This window comes from Mus caroli, unplaced genomic scaffold (genome assembly GCF_978045245.1).
Source record: "Mus caroli unplaced genomic scaffold, Mus_caroli_1 scaffold_5, whole genome shotgun sequence".
NCBI lineage: Eukaryota > Metazoa > Chordata > Mammalia > Rodentia > Muridae > Mus > Mus caroli.
The window spans coordinates 39036678-39062555 of NW_028227260.1; positions in this window are offsets into that span (position 1 = coordinate 39036678).

Genomic DNA, 25878 nt, shown 5'->3' on the forward strand with positions numbered 1-25878 from the left:
CTGGGGCATATAAAGTTTGCATGTCCAATGGGCCTCTCTTTCCAGTGATGGCCGACTAGGCCATCTTTCGATACATATGCAGCTAGAGTCAAGAGCTCCAGGGTACTGGATAGTTCATAATGTTGTTCCACCCATAGGGTTGCGGATCCCTTCAGCTCCTTGGGTACATTCTCCAGCTCCTCCATTCGGGGCCCTGTGATACATCCAATAGCTGACTGTGAACATCCACTCCTGTGTTTGCTAGGCCCCGGCATCATCTCACAAGAGACAGCTATATTTGGGTCCTTTCAGCAAAATCTTGCTAGTGTATGCAATGGTGTCAGCGTTTAGAAGCTGATTATGGGATGGATCCCTGGATACGGCAGTCTCTAAATGGTCCATCCTTTCATCACAGCTACGAACTTTGTCTCTGTAACTCCTTCCATGGGTGTTCTGTTCCCAATTCTAAGGAGGGGCATAGTGTCCACACTTCAGTCTTCATTCTTCTTGAGTTTCATGTGTTTAGCAAACTGTATCTTATATCTTGGGTATCCTAAGTTTTGGGCTAATATCCACTTATCAGTGAGTACATATTGTGTGAGTTCCTTTGTGATTGTGTTACCTCACTCAGGATGATGCCCTCCAGGTCCATCCATTTGCCCAAGAATTTCATAAATTCATTATTTTTAATAGCTGAGTAGTACTCCATTGTGTAAATGTACCACATTTTCTGTATCCATTCCTCTGTTGAAGGGCATCTGGGTTCTTTCCAGCTTCTGGCTATTATAAATAAGGCTGCTATGAACATAGTGGAGCATGTGTCCTTCTTACCGGTTGGGACATCTTCTGGATATATGCCCAGGAGAGGTATTTTCATAATTAGTGATTGATTGTGGTATGGGGAGTCCATTTTGGATAGTGATAGTCCTAGAGTGTTGGTACTGTTCTACAAGAAAGTAGACTGAACATGCTACAAGGAGCAAACCATTAAACAGCACTTTTCTGTAGTCTCTGTATCAGTTCCTGTTATGACTTTCTTTGAAGAAAAAAAAAACTATGATGTAGAATCATAATCCAAATAAACTCTTTCCTCATTAGATTGCTTTTTGATCCAGTTTTTTTTTTTTCATCACAGTGAGAGAAAACTTAACTAAAACAGCTGGACAAAACAACATTTTAATTTTTGAGGGGTTATCAGTTGGAGAGAGCTTCTGGGTTGAGGATGCTGTGTCCAATTCCATTCTCAGCACTGGGTGGCCATCAGGCTAAGACCTGTGCAGGATCTGTGTATGCTGCCATAGTCTCTGTGATTCTTAGCCAACTGAGCAGTACCTTTGATGGGTACCATCTCATGGATTGGGACTTAAGTCCAATCAGATATCGGTTGCTTATACCTACAAGGTTTGTACCACTATTGCACTAGAATAGCTTGCATGCAGGTCACCATTATAGTTTTGCAGATGTGTTAGTATTTACCTTTGGTTTTGGTAGCACAAAGAGTATTTCTCATTATCATGTACACTAATCCATAAGGGTAAGGCTTTAGGTAGACTTGACTTGTTTATGTTTAATGAGTTGTGTAGGTATTGTCTTCAGCAATAGTACACAAAAGCCTAGGATATGAATTGTTACTAATGTTTCATAACTCAATATCCATGCTTAGTTAAAGCATCACAGGATTTAGCATAATATCTTTTGTTAAGTGTAGGTCTAGGCCAAAAGATGAAGTACAAAATGGCAAATCTAGTTTTTCACTTTTAGAAATACACAAAGCTGTTGCAATTTTGGATAGATTTGTTATAGGTAATCAAGTCTCTGGGTTGCTTTAGCAATAGCTTGTTGACTATTACAATCCATGAACAAAGTATATGACAGCATGTATTGTATGTTTGCCTATACTTGACATGCAAGTCAATGCCTCTTTATGTTCTCAGCACTCAAATATGTGTTCTAAAGTCTCAGATGGCCTTGTCAAACCACCACATCTCACTTTATTTTGCAGATATCCTTCCTTTATCAGAGGCATATTTCTAAGACTAAATTGTAAAGCACACACTAAGGGTAAATTGAAAAGAAAGCATGTCAATAGGTAATTTACTCAACCACTCTTGGCTGTGTAGCCTCTGCTCAGACTGCTGATTAAACTCTGATCTTTAATTACCTTAAAGAAATTTAGAATAGTAGCTGTTTTGTGTTGTAGCTAATATTTGAGTAACAGTGTTCTTGTCTTGTCATAAGATTATTCTTATGCACAAATGAGATTCTGTATATAAAGCTGGTATCATGATTGTTAACTAAAATGAGTTAAGTTAATAGATTATTATATATCCATTAATTTGCATTTGCTACTACCCATGAAGGTTTAATAATAGAACCGGAATTTGAATTTCTAGTTAGCACACATACAGAGAGGAAGAAAATAGAGTTATCTTTGTAAAATATCCAAAATGCTTCCCAGGAACAACTGATGCTTGGATAAATGACAGAGTTTTGTTCCAGGTGAAGTTGTGAGAACTCGTACATTTTGCAGCCAATGGGCTTAGTTTTGAAATCCTTCCATTTTGTACTCTGTTTTATTTTATAGCGTGTATTTTCCTGATTAAATGCTTGTATTCTACCTAGCTTAGCCATTTCATAAATGTTTCTCTTTAAAATAAATAGATCTTGAGGGCTTAAGTAAAAATCCTACTTTAATCTCTTGCGATGGATCCCTTCTGAGCAGAAAACTCACACTTGACCTGGTCCTGTCTTCATTCAACTTCACTGAAAGAGAAACTCTCCAGCATTGCTACAAGGCTTTTCAGGCTGGCATTATATGATAAGGAGTGGGGATAAAAGGCGCTCAGGCTGCTACTACTGCTGTTTGTGATGCTGCTGTTTGTGATTCTTGTAATGCTCATACTGATGCTTTTAATGCTCATGATGCTTTGATGCTGCAATGCACTGCTACACATACCACAGTCATCTTTTGCTGTTAATGAGTTACCAGTCCAATTTAGAGTTGGGGGGGGGCAGCACAGCTTCGGCTTGTTTTCTACTTTGAAAATCCGAAAACCTGAGGCATGTGGTATACCATTAGAGCTATTCTCCTGTCTTCAGACATTGCCTCTGGAGTATCCCAGTAAGAGACTCCTAAAGCTTTACACTTTCCCTTTTTATTAAATCAACTTCATGAAATGGCATGTGGCCAGCTTAATCAGAAATGACAAAAGGAAGAAATTTCTGATCCTGTGAGAAAATGTAGACTGGAAGCTTAGAAATAATTTTGTGAAAACTCATTTGAATACTATATGCAGCACTTAGTTCTCACTCCAAAATTGATTCAAGTGTTTAGAGAAATCACTCACCTTGCCCCAAATCCTTAAGTTCCCATATCATTATTTTCCCACATGCCTCTCTTGCTAGCAATTTACTTCCACACATTTGTGTTGTTACTGTTTCTAAAAAAAAAAAAAAAAAAAAAAGGAGCATATCATGAGATTCTGTGTTTGTTAAGTAAAGCCTACCCTGTTATCATTGGAAGGAAGTCTCCAGGGAGTCAGAAAATGTATTTGCTAACAAGCAACCAAACTGTGTTGAAAAGGAAAGCCAACTTTTGTGTAAAGTATGGTTGCAGTCCTAAAGTAAGAGACTACTGCACAATACTTCAACATTAGAGTTTCTGGTCTGACTCCCTGTGTTACCATGCATATATGAAAATTTGAGAAAATAAAAATATCAATGAAAAGGAATTCATTGAATTCACCATATTTTGAAAGAGAATAAATAACACTCTTGGAAAAAAGTCATTTTTTCCTCAGAACAATTGTTAATATTAGAAATATTTTTTGTTATTTTATTATTAATTTTGTAGAAATAATAACACTCTCATATGTAATATTTTGCATAGTATAAATAATCTCTCAAGGTATGAGAATGATCATAACTGTTCCTGTTGAGGAATTAAGAGAAGGAATGAACCTTAAAATTCATAAATGTTTGTCATGCATCCTTAGGAGCAAAGCTGGGCTGAATGTCAACAGGGTCCAGAAATACTGTAATCCAAGAAGAATTTCAGTTACTGTTTAGATGCTGCAAAAGAGTAAATATTCCTTGTTCGTGTGAACACTTAAAGGCATTTTTAAATGACGAGAAAGAGGAAGAGAGAGAGTCTGAGAGACAGAGACAGAGACAGAGACAGAGACAGAAACAGAGAAATATGGCTCTATGCTCAGAAAATTCAGCGTGAACAGACAAACTCTAAAGTAAAACAACCTAGCAATATGATGAGAAAAGAATTGCCAGCAATCAAGTTGGGCATAATTAATTATACTTTCAGCTGAAGATGTTCTAGCAAGTCCATCCTAATGAGGAGAGTTTCCACCTGATATGTAGACAGTGTGAGTGCAAGATGCCCATAACTCCTGTCTCTTTGATTGTTAGCTACAAGAAAGCCTAGGAGAGACAATAAAATGGACTTCTGTGGTTTGCTATTTCTCTGACATTACATCAGCCTCCTGTTTTCACATTTCCTCTTGAAAAGATAGATTGAAAAAGCATACAGGAGGAAGGAAATATCAGTTTAAAGTGGCTAGAATATCAAGACACCTGAACTTTTGCCCTGGTATTGAATTTAACCCAGCTATCTACACTGGAGATTTTCTACAGTGAAGGAAAGTTCATTTTATATTTTGCTCTTGTTGGTATTATTTTATGTTGAGAAAGAAAATATAGATTAAGAGAGAAAAAATGAACACAAAAGTCAGAAACCCTGCATCATTTGCCTCTAAGGAAAACAAAGAAATGGGTTCAAAGAAGATTAAATTTAATTTAGACCTTTGAAGTTCACGTAATTTGGACTATAACCCAGATCAAAGTGACTGAAATTCAATATTTAACTATTCAATTTTCACAATACTCACTTTTCTTGTCTGCTCAATGGGGCTAATATTACCTATTGTTTTTTTTTGAATTGCAATTAATAGCATATATGAGTGTAAAATGACTAATAGAGTGTTAACATAAAAGTCAAATGATTTTTATTATTAGTTTACACATTGTATGAAATATTCACATACCTTTTGCCTAGTAATTGGTTTGGTATCTCTGATTTTATAAATGCATGAAATGCAAAACTCTTGAATACCTTTAAAATTTCTGTTACTAAGAAAGATTTCACGTTGTATAAGGATTGGTGATTCAGGGCTGGGTGGAAATAAGATAGTGATTCTCCTATACAAGACCCTCAGACAATCCCTGAGATAATAGAGAGGGGCAGCAACCCATCATATGACCAAAAAAAATCAAATTTGGTTATCCTGAGATTAGGTGATGAGCAGCTGCTTGTTATTTGCAACTGAAATATTGTCTGTAGTTTTTCATAGTACACTATTTAAGAAACTTAAAACAAAAGCATGTGCCAGCATCTATTAGAAAGTTAAAAATCTTAATATATAGGACCTGCCAGCATTTTAAAGATGTTTCAGACTAATTTGGCTCTTTGATGGCATGATTCTTCTCAGGGGGATGACGACATCCTTGTATTTGTCCCGGTATCTGTTTCTTTTGCTAGAAAATGAAAATATCAATGACTCTTTGACTTCTTGAATAAAACAGGGTGTGATTTCTTTTTCTTTTTTCTTTTTCTTTTTTGCATTGACAATTAAAGCTGATAATGAATTCATGAAAATAAACTCCATAGCTTTTTCATGCTATGAATACATGTAACGTTGGAGGCAGGAATTAGCTGAATGATTTTGGCAGACTGTGAAGCAGTTAATCATGTCTGCTTTCTACTTTCTATTTTCTTATTTCATGTAAATGTATATCTAGTATAACTTCTCAGTGGTTTCTTGTTCTATATCCTTTTGTCCTAATTAGGGATGTTATAACAAAGATGGAAATGGAAGAAAAATGTGAATATGTCAACATTTGACTTTTATGTTTACTCTCTCTATATATTAGTGCATCCAATAAAAACAAAAATATTTAATGGCCTTAATAACATTTTCGACCTACTTTTACAACATAGATTCTGGAATTAGAGTTCTGAGTTTGATATCCAGCACTGACACAAAATATTACTGAATTCTCTTTTCCTAGTTCACACTAAGCATTTAATAAATTGTAGCATGTCTTATAGTCTGCTTCTTAAATTTACCACATGTGGAAAATTAGATATTCAACCAAAAGATGAGCTAAAGTTCTTGTGAAATAAGAATTAAATCTTATCTATTGGAAAACGTACCTGGTAGAAATGAAAATTATAGGTATCACAGCATGTAATAGATGGGATGATTTATGCATTGGTTGTCTTGAATTGGAATCAGAGGCAGACATAACATACCCAGCCACTAAAAGCCCATGAGCAGCATGGTCACTTCCTTGTTTGTGGGGCTGGCTTTGATCTAGCAAGTCTTTATGCATGACCACATTTCCTGCTGTTACTAGAAGTACGGGAGTGCCTTCAGTTAGTCTCTTAAGATATTTTCTCCTTCTTAACAACCTTTAATGGAAATTACAACAAAATCTCAAAAGAAAGCTAGTTCCCATGAGGTATCTAGCACCTGGAGGTTTGAAGAATTGAGAAAAGGTTCAGATAAAACTCCAAATTTCTGAGCTTTGCCCTTCACTAAAATTCCCTCAGCTCATCAAAGCCAGGTCAGACTACTATGAAGTTTAACAAGCTGCCAGTGGAGCAGTCTCTTTGACTTTGCTAAAACTTGAAATATCACTGGTGTGGATCTGTTCTCTTTGTAATCAATTGTGGTTTTGAATTGACTCTTTGTTACACTAAATCAGTTCTCCTGATCAGAGTCTCTAGATACTGCCCTACAGGTTGTGCACTTTATAACGCCAAGGGAGGCCATTCACAGCCTGTGATAGGAGTATTGACCCCACCAGTATGCATAGAATGCTGCCTACATTTGGGATCACAGATGCAAGACAATTTTACACTTAACCTCTAATTTTCAGTATTTTCAAAATGATATCTCTATTTAGAACTTAGTTACTTTAATTATTGCTTGGCAAGAAATAACTGGGGAATGAGGCTGGTAAATAGAGTGATATTTTTTTTTTCTGCATTGGTATGATTTGGAGGGTTCAAATGAAAAAAAATGACCTAGTTAAAATATAAGTCTATGTATAGAAGATGTTCATATTTACTCCCTTTAGCACATGAACAATCTTAATGGATTATTTTCAGCATATTTGGAGCAGCTTCCAGTTTGTTTGATAAGCCTGTGATTTGAATCTGATTGGCTTGAAGCTAAAAGATATTTGGAGCATATCTCCCTGTGTGTCTCTTTAAAAACCTTTGTCCCACGCAGCCCATTACCGAAGTCCTTGAAGAATGGCATACATGTCAGTACTGACACGTGGGTACAAAGGAGGAGATAATGTCATACAGAGAATAACACAGCAGCAGAACCGAGAAATGGGCTGAGACTCTGAAGAAAATATGACAGATGTGATATCATTAAACTAGTTTATTCATGGACTCAGTTGCATTGAACACACAGTACACACACAATACTATGAAAGAAACAGATGAATGATGCATGAGTCACAGTCATCCAGTGTCCAACAGTTGATACCAATTTTAAAATCCTGTCTTTTTAGAACCTATGACTTTGACTTTGTATAATATTGGCTATTTTACTTGAGCTCCCTAAGCCTCAGTTTTCTGCAGTATAAGATATAAAACATAAAAGCAATTACTGACAAGGTTGTTGTAATGATTGAGTCATGTGATAGATGTGAAGTAGTAAGCTGAGTGCCCAGTCTACACTTCTCAATAAACACAATAAATAGTTATTGCTATTATGCTACTGACAATAATTAAAAGCCAGGAGGTTTTCAGATATGGTATATCAGGCATAAAACCCAAATACTTGGAACAGAGAAAAGAAAAAAAAAAATCACTTCAAGGACAGGCTTCTCTACATAGCAAACTTGAGGTTAATTCTAGTTTCCCAGAGTTTTCCTAGTTTTCCTGTCTCAAAACTAATAAAATAAAATAAAATAAAATAAAGCAAAATAAAATAATGAAAGACAAATGTCAGCATAAAATATTAGTTAAGAGGTGTATTAGTCAGGGTTCTCTAGAGTCACAGAACTTATGGATAGTCTCTATATAGTAAAAGAATTTATTGATGACTTACAGTCGGCAGCCCAATTCCCAACAATGGTTCAGTCGCAGCTGTGAATGGAAGTCCAAGGATCTAGCAGTTACTCAGTCTCACACAGCAAGCAGGCGCAAGAGCAAGAGCTAAACTCCCTTCTTCCAATGTCCTTATATTGTCTCCAGCAGAAGGTGTAGCCCAGATTAAAGGTGTGTTCCACCACACCTTTAATCCCAGATGAAAGGTGTAGCCCAGATTAAATCTCCTTAAACTAGGAGATTTAATCTTCTGGAATCCATAGCCACTATGTCTCAAGATCTCCATACCAAGATCCAGATAAGGATCTCCAAGCCTCCAGATAAGGGTCACTGGTGAGCCTTCCAATTCTGGATTGTAGTTCATTCCAAATATAGTCAAGTTGACAACCAAGAATAGCCACTACAATCCACCCCTTGTCAACTTGACACAAATAATATCCCATGTTTACATGAAACAATAACAAGGTTGTGAATACGCCTAACATGATATAACTATCCCTCGTACAATCGCAAACGCATTTGTAAATTTACAATGGGGCATTCATATTACTTTATAATCCTCGTTTCTGCAACTGGTTACGTGGCCTTAATTGGTATTTATAACTACCTTCCTCTACTACCCATTCTGTATTTCCTTCACCTTCGGCCAGCACCTCAGCTGGTCTTGGCTCTTTTCCTGGAGGATTGACCCATACCTTCATTCCTGATGGGTCTGCGTCCTTTGTCATCCTGCTTGGATTAGGCTGTTGTAGTTTCCCATTGACTTTAATCACAGGACATGGTAGTACTAGGAGACGCCCTAAGGGATCTCCTACACTCCAGACATAATCTTGCTTACCTCCATTGTGAAGAGGTAATCCAATTTCCCCATGGTAATCTGGATCTATCACTCCTCCTAACACGGTTATTCCTTTTTTAGCCTGTTGGTTTAAGGGCATTAGAAGCCCAAAATGACCAGGGGGAAGTCTGAGCTTCCAATTCAATGGAATATTTGTTGTAGCTCCTGGTAGGAGCACTCCCCTCTCTGGAGCCAAAACTTCTAGGCCAGCAGAACCTAGAGTTATGGGGACAGGAAGCAAAAATTTTCCTAGAGGGTCACTAGGAGTGATAGTAAGTGGAACTATTCCCTTTTCCACCCCTTGATTCCTGGACCCATGAATCCTGGCTATGGGTGAAACTGTACCATATATCGAGCGCTGATTCAAAGCATATACTGCCTTCTGAAGAACTCTACCCCAGCCTTCCAAGCTGTTACCACCTAATTGGCGCTGTAACTGCGTCTTCAAAAGGCCATTCCATCTTTCTATCAGGCCAGCTGCTTCAGGATGATGGGGAATGTGGTAAGACCAGTGAATTCCATGATCGTGGGCCCACTGTCGTACTTCTCTGGCTGTGAAATGAGTTCCTTGGTCAGAAGCAATACTGTGTGGAATACCATGACGATAGATAAGGCATTCTGTCAGTCCATGAATGGTGGTTTTAGCAGAGGCCTTACGTGCAGGAAAGGCAAATCCATAACCAGAATAAGTATCTACTCCAGTAAGAACAAAACGCTGTCCTTTCCATGAAGGAAGTGGTCCAATGTAGTCAACCTGCCACCAGGTTGCTGGCTGGTCACCTCGAGGAATGGTGCCATATCTGGGGCTCAGTGTTGATGAAGGGATTTTAAGACTTAGGGAAATTGCATTGCTAGAGTGGATATATTGTGTAAAGCCTAATTGTCCACAATGGGAAGGTCCAGAAGATATGCCCTTCACCAGCTCTATAAGACGCAAATTGGTGAGAGGGGCACCAGCACATTTGAAGGGTTTTGTTCTTTCCCTTTTCCTTGTGCCAGATCTTAGCATTGGAGATGCTTCTGCTCAATTAGATGAATTAAATTCACTGGGTTTAGTTGGATTCCGAGGTAACAAGGGCCAGGTGGCAGCATTGAATCGCCGGAGACAAGGTGATCCTAGTTATTATAATGGACAGCGTAGGCAAAAGAATGTTTATAATGACAGACCCAGTAACGGTCAGCACAGGAAAGGTGAAATTTATAATGGCATGACTCGCTTGGACCTTTGGTACTGGCTAGTCAATCATGGTGTTTCCAGGAATGAAATACATAAGAAGCCTACTGCATATTTGTTTGATTTGTATAAGCAAAAAAATTCTCAAACAAATGAAAGAAAGGCTACATTAGATCGTGGTAAACAGCAATCTCGGCCAGTGAATCAATTTCCAGACTTGAGCCAGTTTGCAGATCCGGAACCCCTTGAATGAAGGGGTGGCCAGGTTCCCCTGAGGAAGGATCCTGATAAGACACCCAAAGGTTTTGCTGTTACCCTTTCTCCAGTTCTTCCCCAGAGGGACCTACGGCCTTTTACAAGGGTAACTGTACACTGGGGAAAAGGAAATAATCAGACTTTTCGGGGTCTGCTGGATACTGGTTCTGAGTTGACACTGATCCCAGGAGATCCCAAGAAACATTGTGGCCCTCCAGTTAAAGTAGGGGCCTATGGAGGACAGGTGATTAATGGAGTTTTGACTGATGTCCGACTTACAGTAGGTCCAGTAGGTCCCCGGACACATCCTGTGGTGATTTCCCCAGTTCCAGAATGTATAATTGGGATAGATATACTCAGAAACTGGCAGAATTCTCATATTGGTTCCCTGAACTGTAGAGTGAGGGCTATTATGGTTGGAAAGGCAAAATGGAAGCCTTTAGAGTTGCCTCTGCCAAAGAAAATAGTGAATCAAAAACAGTATCGTATTCCTGGAGGCATTGCAGAAATTACTGCCACTATCAAGGACTTGAAAGATGCAGGGGTGGTGGTTCCCACCACATCTCCATTTAACTCTCCTATCTGGCCAGTGCAGAAAACAGATGGATCATGGAGAATGACAGTTGATTATCGAAAACTAAATCAGGTAGTAACTCCAATTGCAGCTGCTGTACCAGATGTAGTTTCGTTACTTGAGCAAATTAACACATCTCCTGGCACCTGGTATGCGGCTATTGATCTGGCAAATGCCTTCTTCTCAGTACCTGTCCATAAGGACCACCAGAAGCAATTTGCTTTCAGTTGGCAAGGCCAACAGTATACCTTCACAGTTTTGCCTCAAGGATATATTAACTCTCCTGCCCTGTGTCATAATTTAGTTAGAAGGGATCTTGATCGTTTGGATATTCCACAAAATATCACATTGGTGCACTATATTGATGACATTATGCTGATTGGACCAAGTGAGCGGGAAGTAGCAACCACTTTGAACTCATTGGTAACACATATGCGTATCAGAGGATGGGAAATAAATCCAACCAAAATTCAAGGACCATCTACCTCAGTGAAATTCTTAGGAGTCCAGTGGTGTGGGGCATGCAGAGATATTCCTTCTAAGGTGAAAGATAAGTTATTGCACCTGGCCCCTCCTACAACCAAGAAAGAAGCACAACGTTTAGTGGGTCTATTTGGATTCTGGAGACAACACATCCCTCACTTGGGTGTGTTACTTAGGCCTATTTACCAAGTGACTCGGAAAGCTGCTAGCTTTGTGTGGGGCTTGGAACAGGAGAAGGCCCTTCAACAGGTCCAGGCTGCTGTGCAGGCTGCTCTACCACTTGGACCATATGACCCAGCGGACCCGATGGTACTTGAGGTGTCTGTGGCTGATAGAGATGCTGTTTGGAGCCTCTGGCAGGCCCCTGTAGGTGAATCACAGAAAAGACCTTTGGGATTTTGGAGCAAAGCTCTACCATCATCTGCAGACAACTATTCTCCCTTTGAAAAACAGCTCTTGGCCTGCTATTGGGCCTTAGTGGAAACTGAACGTTTGACAATAGGACACCAAGTTACTATGCGACCTGAATTACCCATTATGAGCTGGGTACTATCAGACCCTGCAAGTCATAAAGTGGGACGCGCACAGCAGCAGTCTATTATCAAATGGAAGTGGTATATACGTGATCGGGCCAGAGCAGGTCCTGAAGGCACAAGCAAGTTACATGAAGAAGTTGCTCAAATGCCTATGGTTTCTACTCCTGTTACAATGCCATCTGCTGCCAAGCATGCGCCTATAGCCTCATGGGGTGTTCCCTATGATCAACTGACCGAAGAGGAAAAGACTAGGGCCTGGTTTACTGATGGCTCTGCACGTTATGCAGGCACCACCCAGAAGTGGACAGCTGCAGCATTACAACCCCACTTCTGGTACCAACTTCTGTATTAGTCAGGGTTCTCTAGAGTCACAGAACTTATGGATAGTCTCTATATAGTAAAAGAATTTATTGATGACTTACAGTCGGCAGCCCAATTCCCAACAATGGTTCAGTCGCAGCTGTGAATGGAAGTCCAAGGATCTAGCAGTTACTCAGTCTCACACAGCAAGCAGGCGCAAGAGCAAGAGCTAAACTCCCTTCTTCCAATGTCCTTATATTGTCTCCAGCAGAAGGTGTAGCCCAGATTAAAGGTGTGTTCCACCACACCTTTAATCCCAGATGAAAGGTGTAGCCCAGATTAAATCTCCTTAAACTAGGAGATTTAATCTTCTGGAATCCATAGCCACTATGTCTCAAGATCTCCATACCAAGATCCAGATAAGGATCTCCAAGCCTCCAGATAAGGGTCACTGGTGAGCCTTCCAATTCTGGATTGTAGTTCATTCCAAATATAGTCAAGTTGACAACCAAGAATAGCCACTACAAGAGGTGAATTCTGGAGCTAAGGTAGGATTGAATCTGTTCTTTTACTTTCTTTTGGTGGTCTCTCATAAACAAGGTCAACCTCATTTTGTTGTGTGGTCTGGGGATTAAATGTATTAATGCAGTAGCAGTGTTTGAAAGTGCACTAAACAACAGAAGTTTATTTTAGACACCATAATAATGTTGTTGTTTTTTTTTTTCTGCAGTGGAATGAAATATGTCTCTGCAAAAGGTAAGGAATGCAAATCCCAATCAATTTCTTTTCTCTTGCTATTCTCTTGCTCTGTACTCTCTGTGATCTTACGTGGAAATAAGGATCTTGCTGAAATAATTAAAATTCTCAAAGACTTAACTGTGGTTTTGTTTGTTTGTTTGTTTTTGTTTCTTTTGTTGTTGTTGTTTTTGTTTTGGGGGGTTTTGTTTCATGATAGGCCCTAAACTCAGTGACTAGCTTCTTAATAAGAGAACGGAGAATAGAGACAGCACAACACACAGGGAGGACAGACACATAAAGATGGAAACAGAGGACTAAGTTATGATCCTTCCCATAAGCAAGGGGGGCCAGGAACCCGCAGAAGCTACAGTGGGCTCGTATTTCTACCCTGTGCTCTGTGCTAACATTTTAGAACTTCTAAATGTTATAATTTGGAGCATTGATCTTCAGAAGGAGTAGAGAATACATTTCCATTTTTTTGTCAAAAAGTTTGCAGAAAATGTGCTGTGGTAGCCCCAGTAAGCTAATAGCCCTATTACTTCTGTGTCTTACTGTTATAAACAAACCAAACCAAACTATACAAATAAAAACTAGCATCAGCATCAGTTTCATAAAAACAAATGAATGAACAAACAACAAAAAAACAAAACCTGCCTTTAGTAGGAAATTGCAAAATTTCTCCAACATTTTGCATTATATGAACCTAAACATTTGTGTAGATCCGATTAACATCCTGATATAACACATTTCAAAGGATACTTTGATTTATACAAATATAGTTAAATATTTTGATTCAACTACTTGTGAATACTTTATACATTCAAGAAACATTTATTGAGTGCCTACTATGTACTATAATTGTACAAGAATTGATAATCTATTAGTTGAACTGAATAGGAATATAGAAAAATAGTAGGTTATACCTATTTAAGGCATGTTTCTTTTAGAATGTTCCCAAGGCTCTATTGAAACTTATGAATCTTTGTGGAAATGCATGTCAACATGTCTCACCTAGTCAGGTCATCTGGGCACTTCCAGTTATCTGGATTGTTCCCTATAATCCAGCTGTTATTAGACTGATAGAATTTTGGAATTCCTTATTTAGTCCAAATCTACTCCTTATGAAGAAAGACATGTATAGTATTTATGTCAAGTCTTCTTTTCCCCTGTCCTTCAATTTTTCTAGGGATCTACTTTCATTCTCCATGAGGCCACTGGTTCTATCATTGAGACAAAGTATTACAAAGATATTTCCTTTATTGATCTGTAATCTAGCTCCTTTAAGTGCTGTTCACTGACCACAATTATACATTTTTGAAAAATGATGGATAACCAATCTCTAACTAGTGGTTGCTTAATATTTGTCATCTATGTTCTTTCCTGATCTAGTCTAAACTCATCTAGACTCCCATTGTTACTTACTGAGGGAGGGGTTCACTCATTCTTTCAAGACTTATTTATGGAGTGACAGGTATTTTTGAATTATAATAATCCTTAAGAGATGATGAGTATATACTATTGAACAAGAAGTATATTTTATTGATTAAATCAGGACTTTTCATAGAACTTACCTTGTAAGATGTAGCAATAAACATTCCAAGAAGCATGAATAAAATAATTTCTATGAGCAATATGTTATGCACACACAAACACACACACGCACACACACACACACACACACATACAATAAGTCAATGGGATAAGTGTGGGAGACAACTTTAAAGAGTCATTATTTACTCTCAGATCAGCAAAAGAGGATGAAACAAGATACAACATGTAGGAAAATAGTACTTGTGGGAAAATTATAGAAAATGGAGCTCCCTAAGAGGAAAAACAGGACTCTAGTAGTCAATGGTTATAATGAATGTCAGTATCAGTGGAGGAGCTTGAAGCTAGAGATGATACTAGCTTGAACCTAGAATGATACTATGTAATCCATGAAATAGGCAACAGCTACAATATTCAAGGCATTTAATGCTAAAGTCAAATTTGAATCTGCTTATAATTATAATGGAAACCCATTAGAAGGTTTACATTAGCGAACAACTCTGTATGCTGCATGAAAAACAAACTGTAAAAAAAAAAAAGAGAACAAAAAAGCTAACTAGAGCAGAAATTCAGCTGACATTTGCTTGGGCTAGATTTGGAGCAATTTCAGTTGTGAATGGGGTACTCAGAATTGTGTGTTGGACATCACATTTCACAGAATTTGCTAATGAATTGATATAAGAGGTGAAGCAAAGAGAGGAAACAAGGATGAATTCCATAATTATTAACATTACAGAAAACGACTGTGAAAGCCAGGCGTGGTCGTGCACACCTTAAATCCCAGCAGTTGGGAGGCAGAAGCAGTCGAATTTCTGAGTTCAAGGCCAGCCTGGTCTACAGAGTGAGTTCCAGGACAGGAGTGAGTTCCAGGACAGCCAGGACTACACAGAGAAACCCTGTCTCAAAAAAAAAAAAAAAAAAAAAAAAGAAGAAGAAGAAAGAAAGAAAGAAAGAAAGAAAGAAAGAAAGAAAGAAAGAAAGAAAGAAAGAAAGAAAGAAAGAAAGGAAGGAAGGAAGGAAGGAAGGAAGGAAGGAAGGAAGGAAGGAAGGAAGGAAGGAAAGAAGGAAGGAAGGAAGGAAGGAAAGAAGGAAGGAAGGAAGGAAGGAAGGAAAACTACTGTGAATGTATTCATACAGAATCAGCTATAACATATTTTTATGCTGGAGAGACAGTTTAGTAGTTATAAGAAATTTCTAGTCCTGGAGGAGACCTGGATTTACGTTTCAGCATTCACATTTCCTTTCCAGCACATTTTCAGCACCCACATTTAGTTTGCAACTGTTCAGAACTAACTATAACTCCTGTCCCAAAGTATCTGACTCTATCATCTTGGCTCTACAAACACCAGGTACATACATGGATCATGTACATACATGCAGGAAAAGCACTCAAAAAATAAAATAAAAAATAGTTTATTATGTTTGAAATATGATGCTAAAGATATGCTAAAGTAAATGCTGATAATAATTGTTTTCATCCAAAGTGTTTCATCTTCTTTTGAGGCACCTTATTTTTACAAACTAGTACAGCTCATGAATTGAATAACTCTGTTGCCAAAGACAATTATTAGTCTTTTAAATTTTTCCAATAGAGATGTGCCCAATGAAAGATTATCAGAAGCTTTTAGGAATACTTTTTAAATTCATAAGAGACATATAAAGTCAGAGGACAGACAGAAGGTTTTTCTAATGTCTTCATTATATGATACCAGATTATGTTTTAAAAATTACAAATTAATTATATTAATATCTGTACCCTTCATGACTTAAGATATTGTCTCCTTTCTGCTTTTGCATGAAGAAACTGAAGGATTTGTCAGGCTGAGTAAATAGTCCAATATGCATGTTGCTTTATGTTTGACATATAGCCTTTCTTAAAACGGTCCACTATTCTGTATCTGCTTTTCCTACTTCCAGATTATTAAAGGCACTGTACCTTTGAAATGATTGTAGCAATAAATTATCAATATATACCAACATTCAGAGGCTGTGTGAAATCCAAAAAGCTAGGTATAACTGCTTTAGAAATGTATTCCAGTTTAGAGCTTCTCTGAGATTTAAAGCTCAAGCCTTAAGTGCTACTTAGCATTAAGAATCTTTTTAAACTCAAAGCTACTTCTGCACAGCTTCTGGTGGCTCACTCTTGGAAGGAGAGACAGATTTTTGAGCGTTTTCAGATGACACACATTTCCATTTAGGGTTCAGAGTAAACTTTTAATTTAATCCCAAGTGAACTGTAACTCACATTTGAGGTTTGTCATTTATATCTTTCTTCAGTTACAGTAGAGATCATGTCAGAGACTTAGGTCAAGTTGTGGCAATATCAAGGACACTGTCCATTCACACCACTGAGTTAGCAAGCTGGAAATGAGCAAAGCATTACTATTATAATATTTTGGATTGGAGCCAATGTCAAACTAAAGTACACAACTATTTTTAAACTTGCATATATAATGGGGTTGCAAACAAAGGGCCCCCCTCCTCTTCCTCTCCCTTTCCCTCCTTTCCTTGGTCTTTTCAGCTAATCACGAGGTCTTTCTTCAGAAATGGTTTATTGAACTTCTACATATTTTGAAGGATGTGGCTTCCTTCAGTAGATTGTCTCATCAGAGCATTGTTGGTATTCCAGTCAACATCTGACTTCTTACCATAGCCATATATTACTGTGCCCTCCTTTTTCCTAATGGAGTAGCTGCTAGTGTATATAGTACGGGATAATGGCTATTATTTATACAGCAATTTTCATCTCCAGTGTGCATTACAAATACTAACACATTAATCCTCAGGAGAGAAGTATAATATAATGCCTCAAGCAAACATCCACCCCTGTATTTCCAAATGAATTGCGTAGTTCATGAAATACAATCAATGGATCATCAGTATTAGTAGGAACTGCATTACACAAAATGATCCACTAGCACAGGAGTTAATGAGTGATGGACATAAGTTCAGCTTGCAGTACATTATCAGAGCCCCTTCAGGGGAGGCATTTCCAAACCAATCTTCTGCTTCTTGGTCTCAGAGGACTTCCCTTAATAATGACTGACATTTCTTCACAGTCTCTAAATGGGTCCAGCTGGCATTGTGCACGGTTCTCAGGTACGGTGGATTGTTTTACTTTACTCCATCTGTCAATGCTTCCTGAGGGGGCATATTTTACTATGGCAATATTTTGATAAATCCTGCAGCAAAGTAATACCATTATGCTTGTATAATGTCCAGGTCTTCTTACTCTCTCCTGTCTCATGCACCACTATTCAATTACATTACTTATAGACTCTCTGTTCTTCTTCTTCTTCCTCTCTCTCTCTCTCTCTCTCTCTCTCTCTCTCTCTCTCTCTCTCTCTCTCTCTGCTTCAGGATCTGAAAGAAATGAAGTGCCAAATACAATATCTTTTCATCTTGTTGTAAGTGTCTCCCAGGGCATTTTAAAGTAGCCTTTTGTTTTACAGAACACTTTCTAATTCCATTGTCTCTTTCACTTTGTGGCTGTGATATGGAAAAGAGATATTGTCCAAGAGTTTCGGGCTGATAGGAAAGAATCAAAATGAGAATGAATCTACAACAGACACTTACATTCAAAACACTGTTGCTTTCAGATCAGAGTTACATTCAAATCAGACTGTTGCTTGGAGGCTTCTAATAAGCCAACAAATATGATTTAAGCATTCTATTTGAAATACCTAAACAGACTCTTCTATCAAATAATTTTATTTCATTTCTGGCAATATGTTTTATTACATGGGAGGAGAAACCTTATCTTGAATTTAGTGTCTTATTTTGACTTACCCCTGTCCCATTTGAGGACAATCCATACTTAAACAATGGCTTTAGACTGTGAAATGGACACTCTACACAGCCTAATAATTTATTTAGTGTTTAGTTACACTGTAATGTTACCTAGAATATCACTTGCTTCTTTATTGTTATAACTCATTTAAATTATCTTGTGTTCTAAAAAGCAGTAAGAATGACTTACTCTTATTTTAATTACAAGGTTTTTTTCCAAACATTATCACTTACAACATAAAATGACACACAACAGATATATAACATTCAGAATCATAGACATTGTATCTCACGGTGTCAATATTAAAGATAATTAGAGAACACAATAGATTTAACAATTTTGTATATCCTAACACAATTTCCTATCAATTGGTTTCAAATTGATAAAGTTTGAAACCAATAGCATACAAATTTTAAATGTTCTAGAACAAAAAGAGCATATTCATTTCCCTCCTAAAACCAAACTGCCTTATTTTATTAGTCAATATTATTAAGACATGCTGTCTGTCTGGTTAGTTTCTTATTGAATATGAAGTTCAAACTAGGAGTTTTATGTTTGGCATCCAAACTTGAATCTGCTGGTTTTTTGGTAGACTTAACTTGCAAGCTCCGGTTTTGATTAAATCTCTTATCTGTTATGTGAGTTCTTCAGTGAGAGAACAATGTTTGTACAATGAAGATAAAACAGTTGGAAAAGCTGTACACCTAAAAAGAAATGCTGGGACCCTCATGAAGGGAAGTTTGTCTGAAATTCTCTTTCATTGCTTTTCATCACAAATCTAAACCAACTGATTCTGTATCATACGGTGTTTCCAAATATTATTTATAAGCCAAATATTTGATCAGTTTTCTTTACATCTATCAAGAGATCTCCTGAAGAAAGCAAGCCTGGGGACAACAATAGAATTGTTCTAGTGTCTGGCAAACCAGAATTTTTATGTTCAAATTCAAAGAGATTGAGCTCGGCAGGTTTCACAAAGACTTCAAGAGACTAGGCACTACTCTGTGAGAGCTCATTACAAAAGTTTGCAATTGGACTGGGTGAAGAGTTATAGGAAAGACAAAAGATATGTTTTATTTTGTCTGTGAAACAGTTTTTCTTCAATTTAGTGATTTTGAAACTCTAAGAAAATAGTAGTAAAGTGGTGCCTGTTTGTAAACATTATCATACTATTATATTAAACCAGCAGATACACACATCTGAATAATACTGTAAATGAAGAAAGAAAGAATTCTTGGAGGATTCTGCAAGCAAATTTGAATATGTATATGTATTAAAAAATTCCTGCTAATATGTTTTCCATTTTAACCTCAGACATTGCTTAATATTCAGTAATATGGTATCACTCACTCATTGTTACAAGATCTGGAAAGTGATATTAATATGTCCAGTTGATTCAATTAAATAAATTGAGGCAATTTAGAGGTGTCCATTTTCCTAAAAAGGCTGTGTCAAAGGTGGAAATATTACTTACAGAAAGCCTCTATTTTACTGCTTTTTATGTTCACTTTTCTCTGTATTTTAAAATCAATCAAATTTGGATACCTTGAAATAGATTTTATATTATGTAAATTTTAACCAATTTCAATAATTGCTAAAGGTTTTCTGAATGTCTTGTGAAGGCAGAATTCTTAGTGCCTAACAAGATGCAAAGAAGTATAATTTTTTAAAAGGAAACATTATACAAGAAACAACCACAATAGCATGTATCATAAAATCTATCCATTTAATAAAGCAGAGTGTGAGATAAGCATGAGACAGACAATTAGGGTCCTGGGTCTCAAAGTCAGCTTTTTTGTTTGTTTGTTTGTTTGTTTTTTGTTTTGGTTGTTTTGTTTTGTTTTGTTTTTTTAAATATTTTTATTACATCTTTTCCTCAATTACATTTCCAATGCTATCCCAAAAGTCCCCCATACCCTCCCCCCCCAATTCCCTACCCACCCATTCCCATATTTTTGGCCCTGGCATTCCCCTGTACTGGGGCATATAAAGTTTGAATGTCCAATGGGCCTTTCTTTCCAGTGATGGCCAACTAGGCCATCTTTTGATACATATGCAGCTAGAGTCAAGAGCTCTGGGGTACTGGTTAGTTCATAATGTTGTTCCACCCATAGGGTTGCGGATCCCTTCAGCTCCTTGGGTACTTTCTCCAGCTCCTCCATTGGGGGACCTGTGATCCATCCACTAGCTGCCTGTGAGCATCCACTTCTGTGTTTGCCAGGTCACATGATCATCTCATTAGATGCAGAAAAAGCATTCGACAAGATCCAACACCCACTCATGATAAAAGTCTTGGAAAGATCAGGAATTCAAGGCCCATACCTAAACATGATAAAAGCAATCTACAGCAAACCAGTAGCCAACATCAAAATAAATGGTGAGAAGCTTGAAGCAATCCCACTAAAATCAGGGACTAGACAAGGCTGTCCACTCTCCCCATACCTATTCAACATTGTACTTGAAGTCCTAGCCAGAGAAATTGGACAACAAAAGGAGATCAAGGGGATACAAATTGGAAAACATGAAGTCAAAATATCACTTTTTGCAGATGATATGATAGTATATATAAGTGACCCTAAAAATTCCACCAGAGAACTCCTAAACCTGATAAACAGCTTCGGTGAAGTAGCTGGATATAAAATTAACTCAAACAAGTCAATGGCCTTTCTCTACACAAAGAATAAACAAGCTGAGAAAGAAATTAGGGAAACAACACCCTTCTCAATAGTCACAAATAATATAAAATATCTTGGCGTGACTAACTAAGGAAGTGAAAGATCTGTATAATAAAAACTTCAAGTCTCTGAAGAAAGAAATTAAAGAAGATCTCAGAAGATGGAAAGATCTCCCATGCTCATGGATTGACAGGATCAACATTGTAAAAATGGCTATCTTGCCAAAAGCAATCTACAGATTCAATGCAATCCCCATCAAAATTCCAACTCAATTCTTCAACGAATTAGAAAGAGCAATCTGAAAATTCATCTGGAATAACAAAAAACCTAGGATAGCAAAAACTTTTCTCAAGGATAAAAGAACCTCTGGTGGAATCACCAGGCCTGACCTAAAGCTTTACTACAGAGCAATTGTGATAAAAACTACATGGTACTTGTATAGTGACAGACAAGTAGACCAATGGAATAGAATTGAAGACCCAGAAATGAACCCACACACCTATGGTCACTTGATCTTCAACAAGGGATCTAAAATCATCCAGTAGAAGAAAGACAGCATTTTTAACAAATGGTGCTGGCACAATTGGTTGTTATCATGTAGAAGAATGTGAATCGATCCATTCCTATCTCCTTGTACTAAGGTCAAATCTAAGTGGATCAAGGAACTTCACATAAAACCAGAGACACTGAAACTTATAGAGGAGAATGTGGGGAAAAGCCTTGAAGATATGGGCACAGGGGAAAGATTCCTGAATAGAACAGCAATGCCTTGTGCTGTAAGATCGAGAATTGACAAATGGGACCTCATGAAACTGCAAAGCTTCTGCAAGGCATAAGACACCATAAATAAGACAAAAAGACCACCAACAGATTGGGAAAGGATCTTTACCTATCCTAAATCAGATAGGGGACTAATATCCAATATATATAAAGAACCCAAGAAGGTTGACTCCAGAAAATCAAATAACCCCATTAAAAAATGGGGCTCAGAACTGAACAAAGAATTCTCACCTGAGGAATACTGAATGGCAGAGAAGCACCTGAAAAAATGTTCAACATCCTTAATCATCAGGGAAATGCAAATCAAAACAACACTGAGATTCCACCTCACACCAGTCAGAATGGCTAACATCAAAGTCAGCTTTTTAAGAAAGCTTTTTACTCAAGTATTTTATATGCACATCAAAAGGTCATGCATATATCTTAATGTATATATTAAATGTTTAAAATTTAAAATTATATTTAACATATATGAAGTATTTAAATTTTACATTTTAAGAATTAATAAAATTTCCTCACAAAATACTGACAAATATTCAGTTTCTTTCATATTAGCAAAACTGAGATAAGAACATTCAGAAGAGCTAAGAACATTCTTGAAGAACGTTCCATATTCCCTAGAACTAGAGTTACAGAGAGCTATTAGACTCCTTGTAAGTGCTGGGAACTGAACCTGGGTCCACTTCAAAAGCAGCACACTAAATCATGTGACCAGCTCTTCAAACCTTCTTTGCGTGTTATGATTGTTCTGCTTTGTCTCCTAGATTTTTTTCCTCATATGTGATAGTGTGAGTTTTAAAGTATTGTAATCCAAAGTAAACACAATCCTGTGAAGAACGGTGCAGAACAAAGAAGGGAATATCTTCACATAGTTTTTTTTTTCTTTTTTAAGTTAGATATTTTCTTTATTCACATTTCAAATGTTATCTCCTTTCCTAGTTTCTCCTCAGAAAATCCCCTATCCTCTCCCCTCTCACCCTACTCCCCAACCCACCCACCCCTGCTTCCTGGTCCAGGCATTTCCCCTATACTGGGGTATAGAACCTTCAGAGGACCAAGGGCCTCCCCTTCCATTGATGACCAACTAGAGCATCCTCAGCTACATATGCAGTTAGATCCATGAGTCCCAACATGTGTACTCCTTGGTTGGTGATTTAATCCCAGGGAGCTCTGGGGTTAATGGTTAGTTCATATTGATGTTCCTCCTGGTGGGCTGCAAACCCCTCAGCTCATTGGGTACTTTCTCTAGCTTGTTCACTGGGGACCCTTTGCTCCATCTAAGATGACTGTGAGCATCCACTTCTGTATTAGTCAGGCACTGGCAGAGCCTTTCAGAAGACAGCTATATGAGTCTCCTATCAGCAAGCAATTGTTGGCACCTGCAATACTGTCTGTGTTGGGCAGGTGTTTATGGGATGGATCCCCAGGTGGGGCAGTTTCTGTATGGTCATGCCTTCAGTTTCTGCTCTGAAATTTGTCTCTGTAATTCCTTCCATGGATATTTTGTTCCCCTTTCTAAGAAGGATCGAAGTGTCCACACTTTGCTCTTTCTTCTTTTTGAGTTTCCTGTGTTTTGCAAATTTTATCTTGGGTATTCTGAGCTTCTGGGCTAATATCCACTTATCATATCACGATACATATCATGTGTGCACTTTTGTGATTGTGTTATCTCACTTAGGATGATATCCTCCAGACCCATCCATTTGTCTAAGAATTTCATCAATTCATTGTTTTTAATAGCTGAGGGGAACTCCATTTTGTAAGTGTACCACATTTTCTGTATCCATTCCTCTGTCGAGGGACATTTGGGTTCTTTTCAGCTTCTTACTATTATAAATTAGGCTGCATGTGGAGCATGCGTCCTTATTACATGTTAGAGCATCTTCTGGGTATATGCCCAGGAGTAGTATAACTGGATCTTCTGGTAGAACTATGTCCAAATTTCTGAGGAACCACCAAACTGATTTCTGAGTGGTTGTACCAGGTTGCAATCCCACCAGCAATGGAAGAGTGTTCCTCTTTCTCCGTGTCCTTTCCAGCATCTGCTCTAACATGAATTTTTTATCTTAGCCATTCTGACTGGTGTGAGGTGGAATCTCGGTGTTGTTTTGATTTGCATTTCCCTGATGATTAAGGATGTTGATTTTTTTTTTTTAGGTGTTTCTTAGTCATTCGGTATTCCTCAGTTGAGAATTCTTTGTTTAACTCTATATCTCATTTTCTAATAGGGTTATTTGGCTTTCTGGATTCCAACCTCTTGAGTTCTTTATATATATTGGATATTAGCCCCCTATTGGATTTAGGATTGGTAAAGATCTTTTCCCAATCTGTTGTTTGCCGTTTTGTCTTATTGACAGTATCATTTGCCTTATAGAAGCTTTGCAATTTTATGAGGTGCAGAACAAAGAATGGAATGAATAAGCCTGACATTAGATATATTAACATAGTTTGTTTTTTCTTTTGAGGCTATCAAATATGATGTTTTAAGCAAACTTCTTTTTATTTTTTCTTAATGTCTTAATATTACCTATTTGTCTACCAAAATGCATATTACAGTTTCAACATATTGATGGGTGATATAGAGATAGATAGACAGATAGATAGATGTAACAAAGGAACATATTAAAATGTCAATATCAAGGAACATGCATAGTATTACATAATCATCACTTCACTTCTAGTTTAAAATATATAAATCTTAGAGGTAGACAATGAAAGGCTATTAAGGGCACTTAATAATAGCTAATACAGTTTTGAATATGTATCTAAAACACCTCAACTCTCCACAGCCATTAAATTCCAAACAATCAATCATCTTTGCAGAATTTCAACAGAGATGTGGTTTATTTTCCGTTGTAATTTCAGTTAGAACCATAGATGTTTTACAAGGCAGAAGTAGCAATTGTTCAATCTGGTGCAGTTGTTTGTAATATTCAGTGATGCTTTCTAGAAGGAGCAAGAAAACTAAGTATCAATCTTGGATTTACTACTTCGTTTCTTCATTATACTATGCATATAAAATTCACATGGAAAATCAGGTTAATACTTACCTTATCAAAATAACACTAATAAATTCTACCCTAAGGCTTATGACAACCCCCCCGCCCCCTAGCCATGTTTTTTTTTTTTTTTCGAGAATTACAATGCCAGACACAAAATCTCCTCCTGTCAAGCTTGCCTCTAATCCAGTGAGAAAGAGATTAGATAACCTATTGCAGTTTTGTCACTGTTGCAACAAATACGTCCTTCTTGTTTGAACAGTTTGTATTACACTATGCAGTGGCCAAAGCTTGGAAAGAAGTTTTCCAGGGAAGAAGTTTTCTTGGAAGTTTGAAATTGATTTTAAATGTCCAGTAGCTACTGTTTATGGCAAAATTAACAATAGGATTTTATTATATAGTTACAGTGGATTAACTAAGGTCAGTCATAAGCCTTTTTGTTTTTGCTTTTGTTTGTTTAGAGAATTCTAGTCCTTCCTGAGCTAGTAATTCATGGGGAGATATTACATGCTTTGTACTGCAATTTTCCTTTAATAATTTTACCTTCTGAGAGTAACATTGTCCATTCATTTCTGAGTATTTCAATTCATATACTGTTTAAAAGTTATATTCTGAAATTAGCCAGTAACTAGTGGGTTTTCATTTAGTCTTTTTCATATATTCCTGGTTTTGGTTAAATCATACACTACCCCTTCATTTCCCAGTTTAATGCTTTAATACTTATGATTTCCATTCACTATTTTTACATAAGTTACACTATCTCTCCACCTTAAACATGTTGAGTTGTAAGATAGGCTTTGATATGGCTTTTCTCATCGTATTACTTTGGTTTAACCCTCCTCTTCACCCCCTAAATTCCCCAATATTCCCATATTATACTCCTTTCTGCCTGAGCCTTTACACTCCCAATATTATACTTCACAAATTTCACTTAACCTATAATCTACCCCTTGAGCATGCCCTCCCCAAAATCGTCTTTTAACTTCTCCTAGCTTCAAATTGTACTCCAAATTAAATACATAAAACCAAAGATTTGAAACTTGGATCCATATGTGAGGGGAAATGA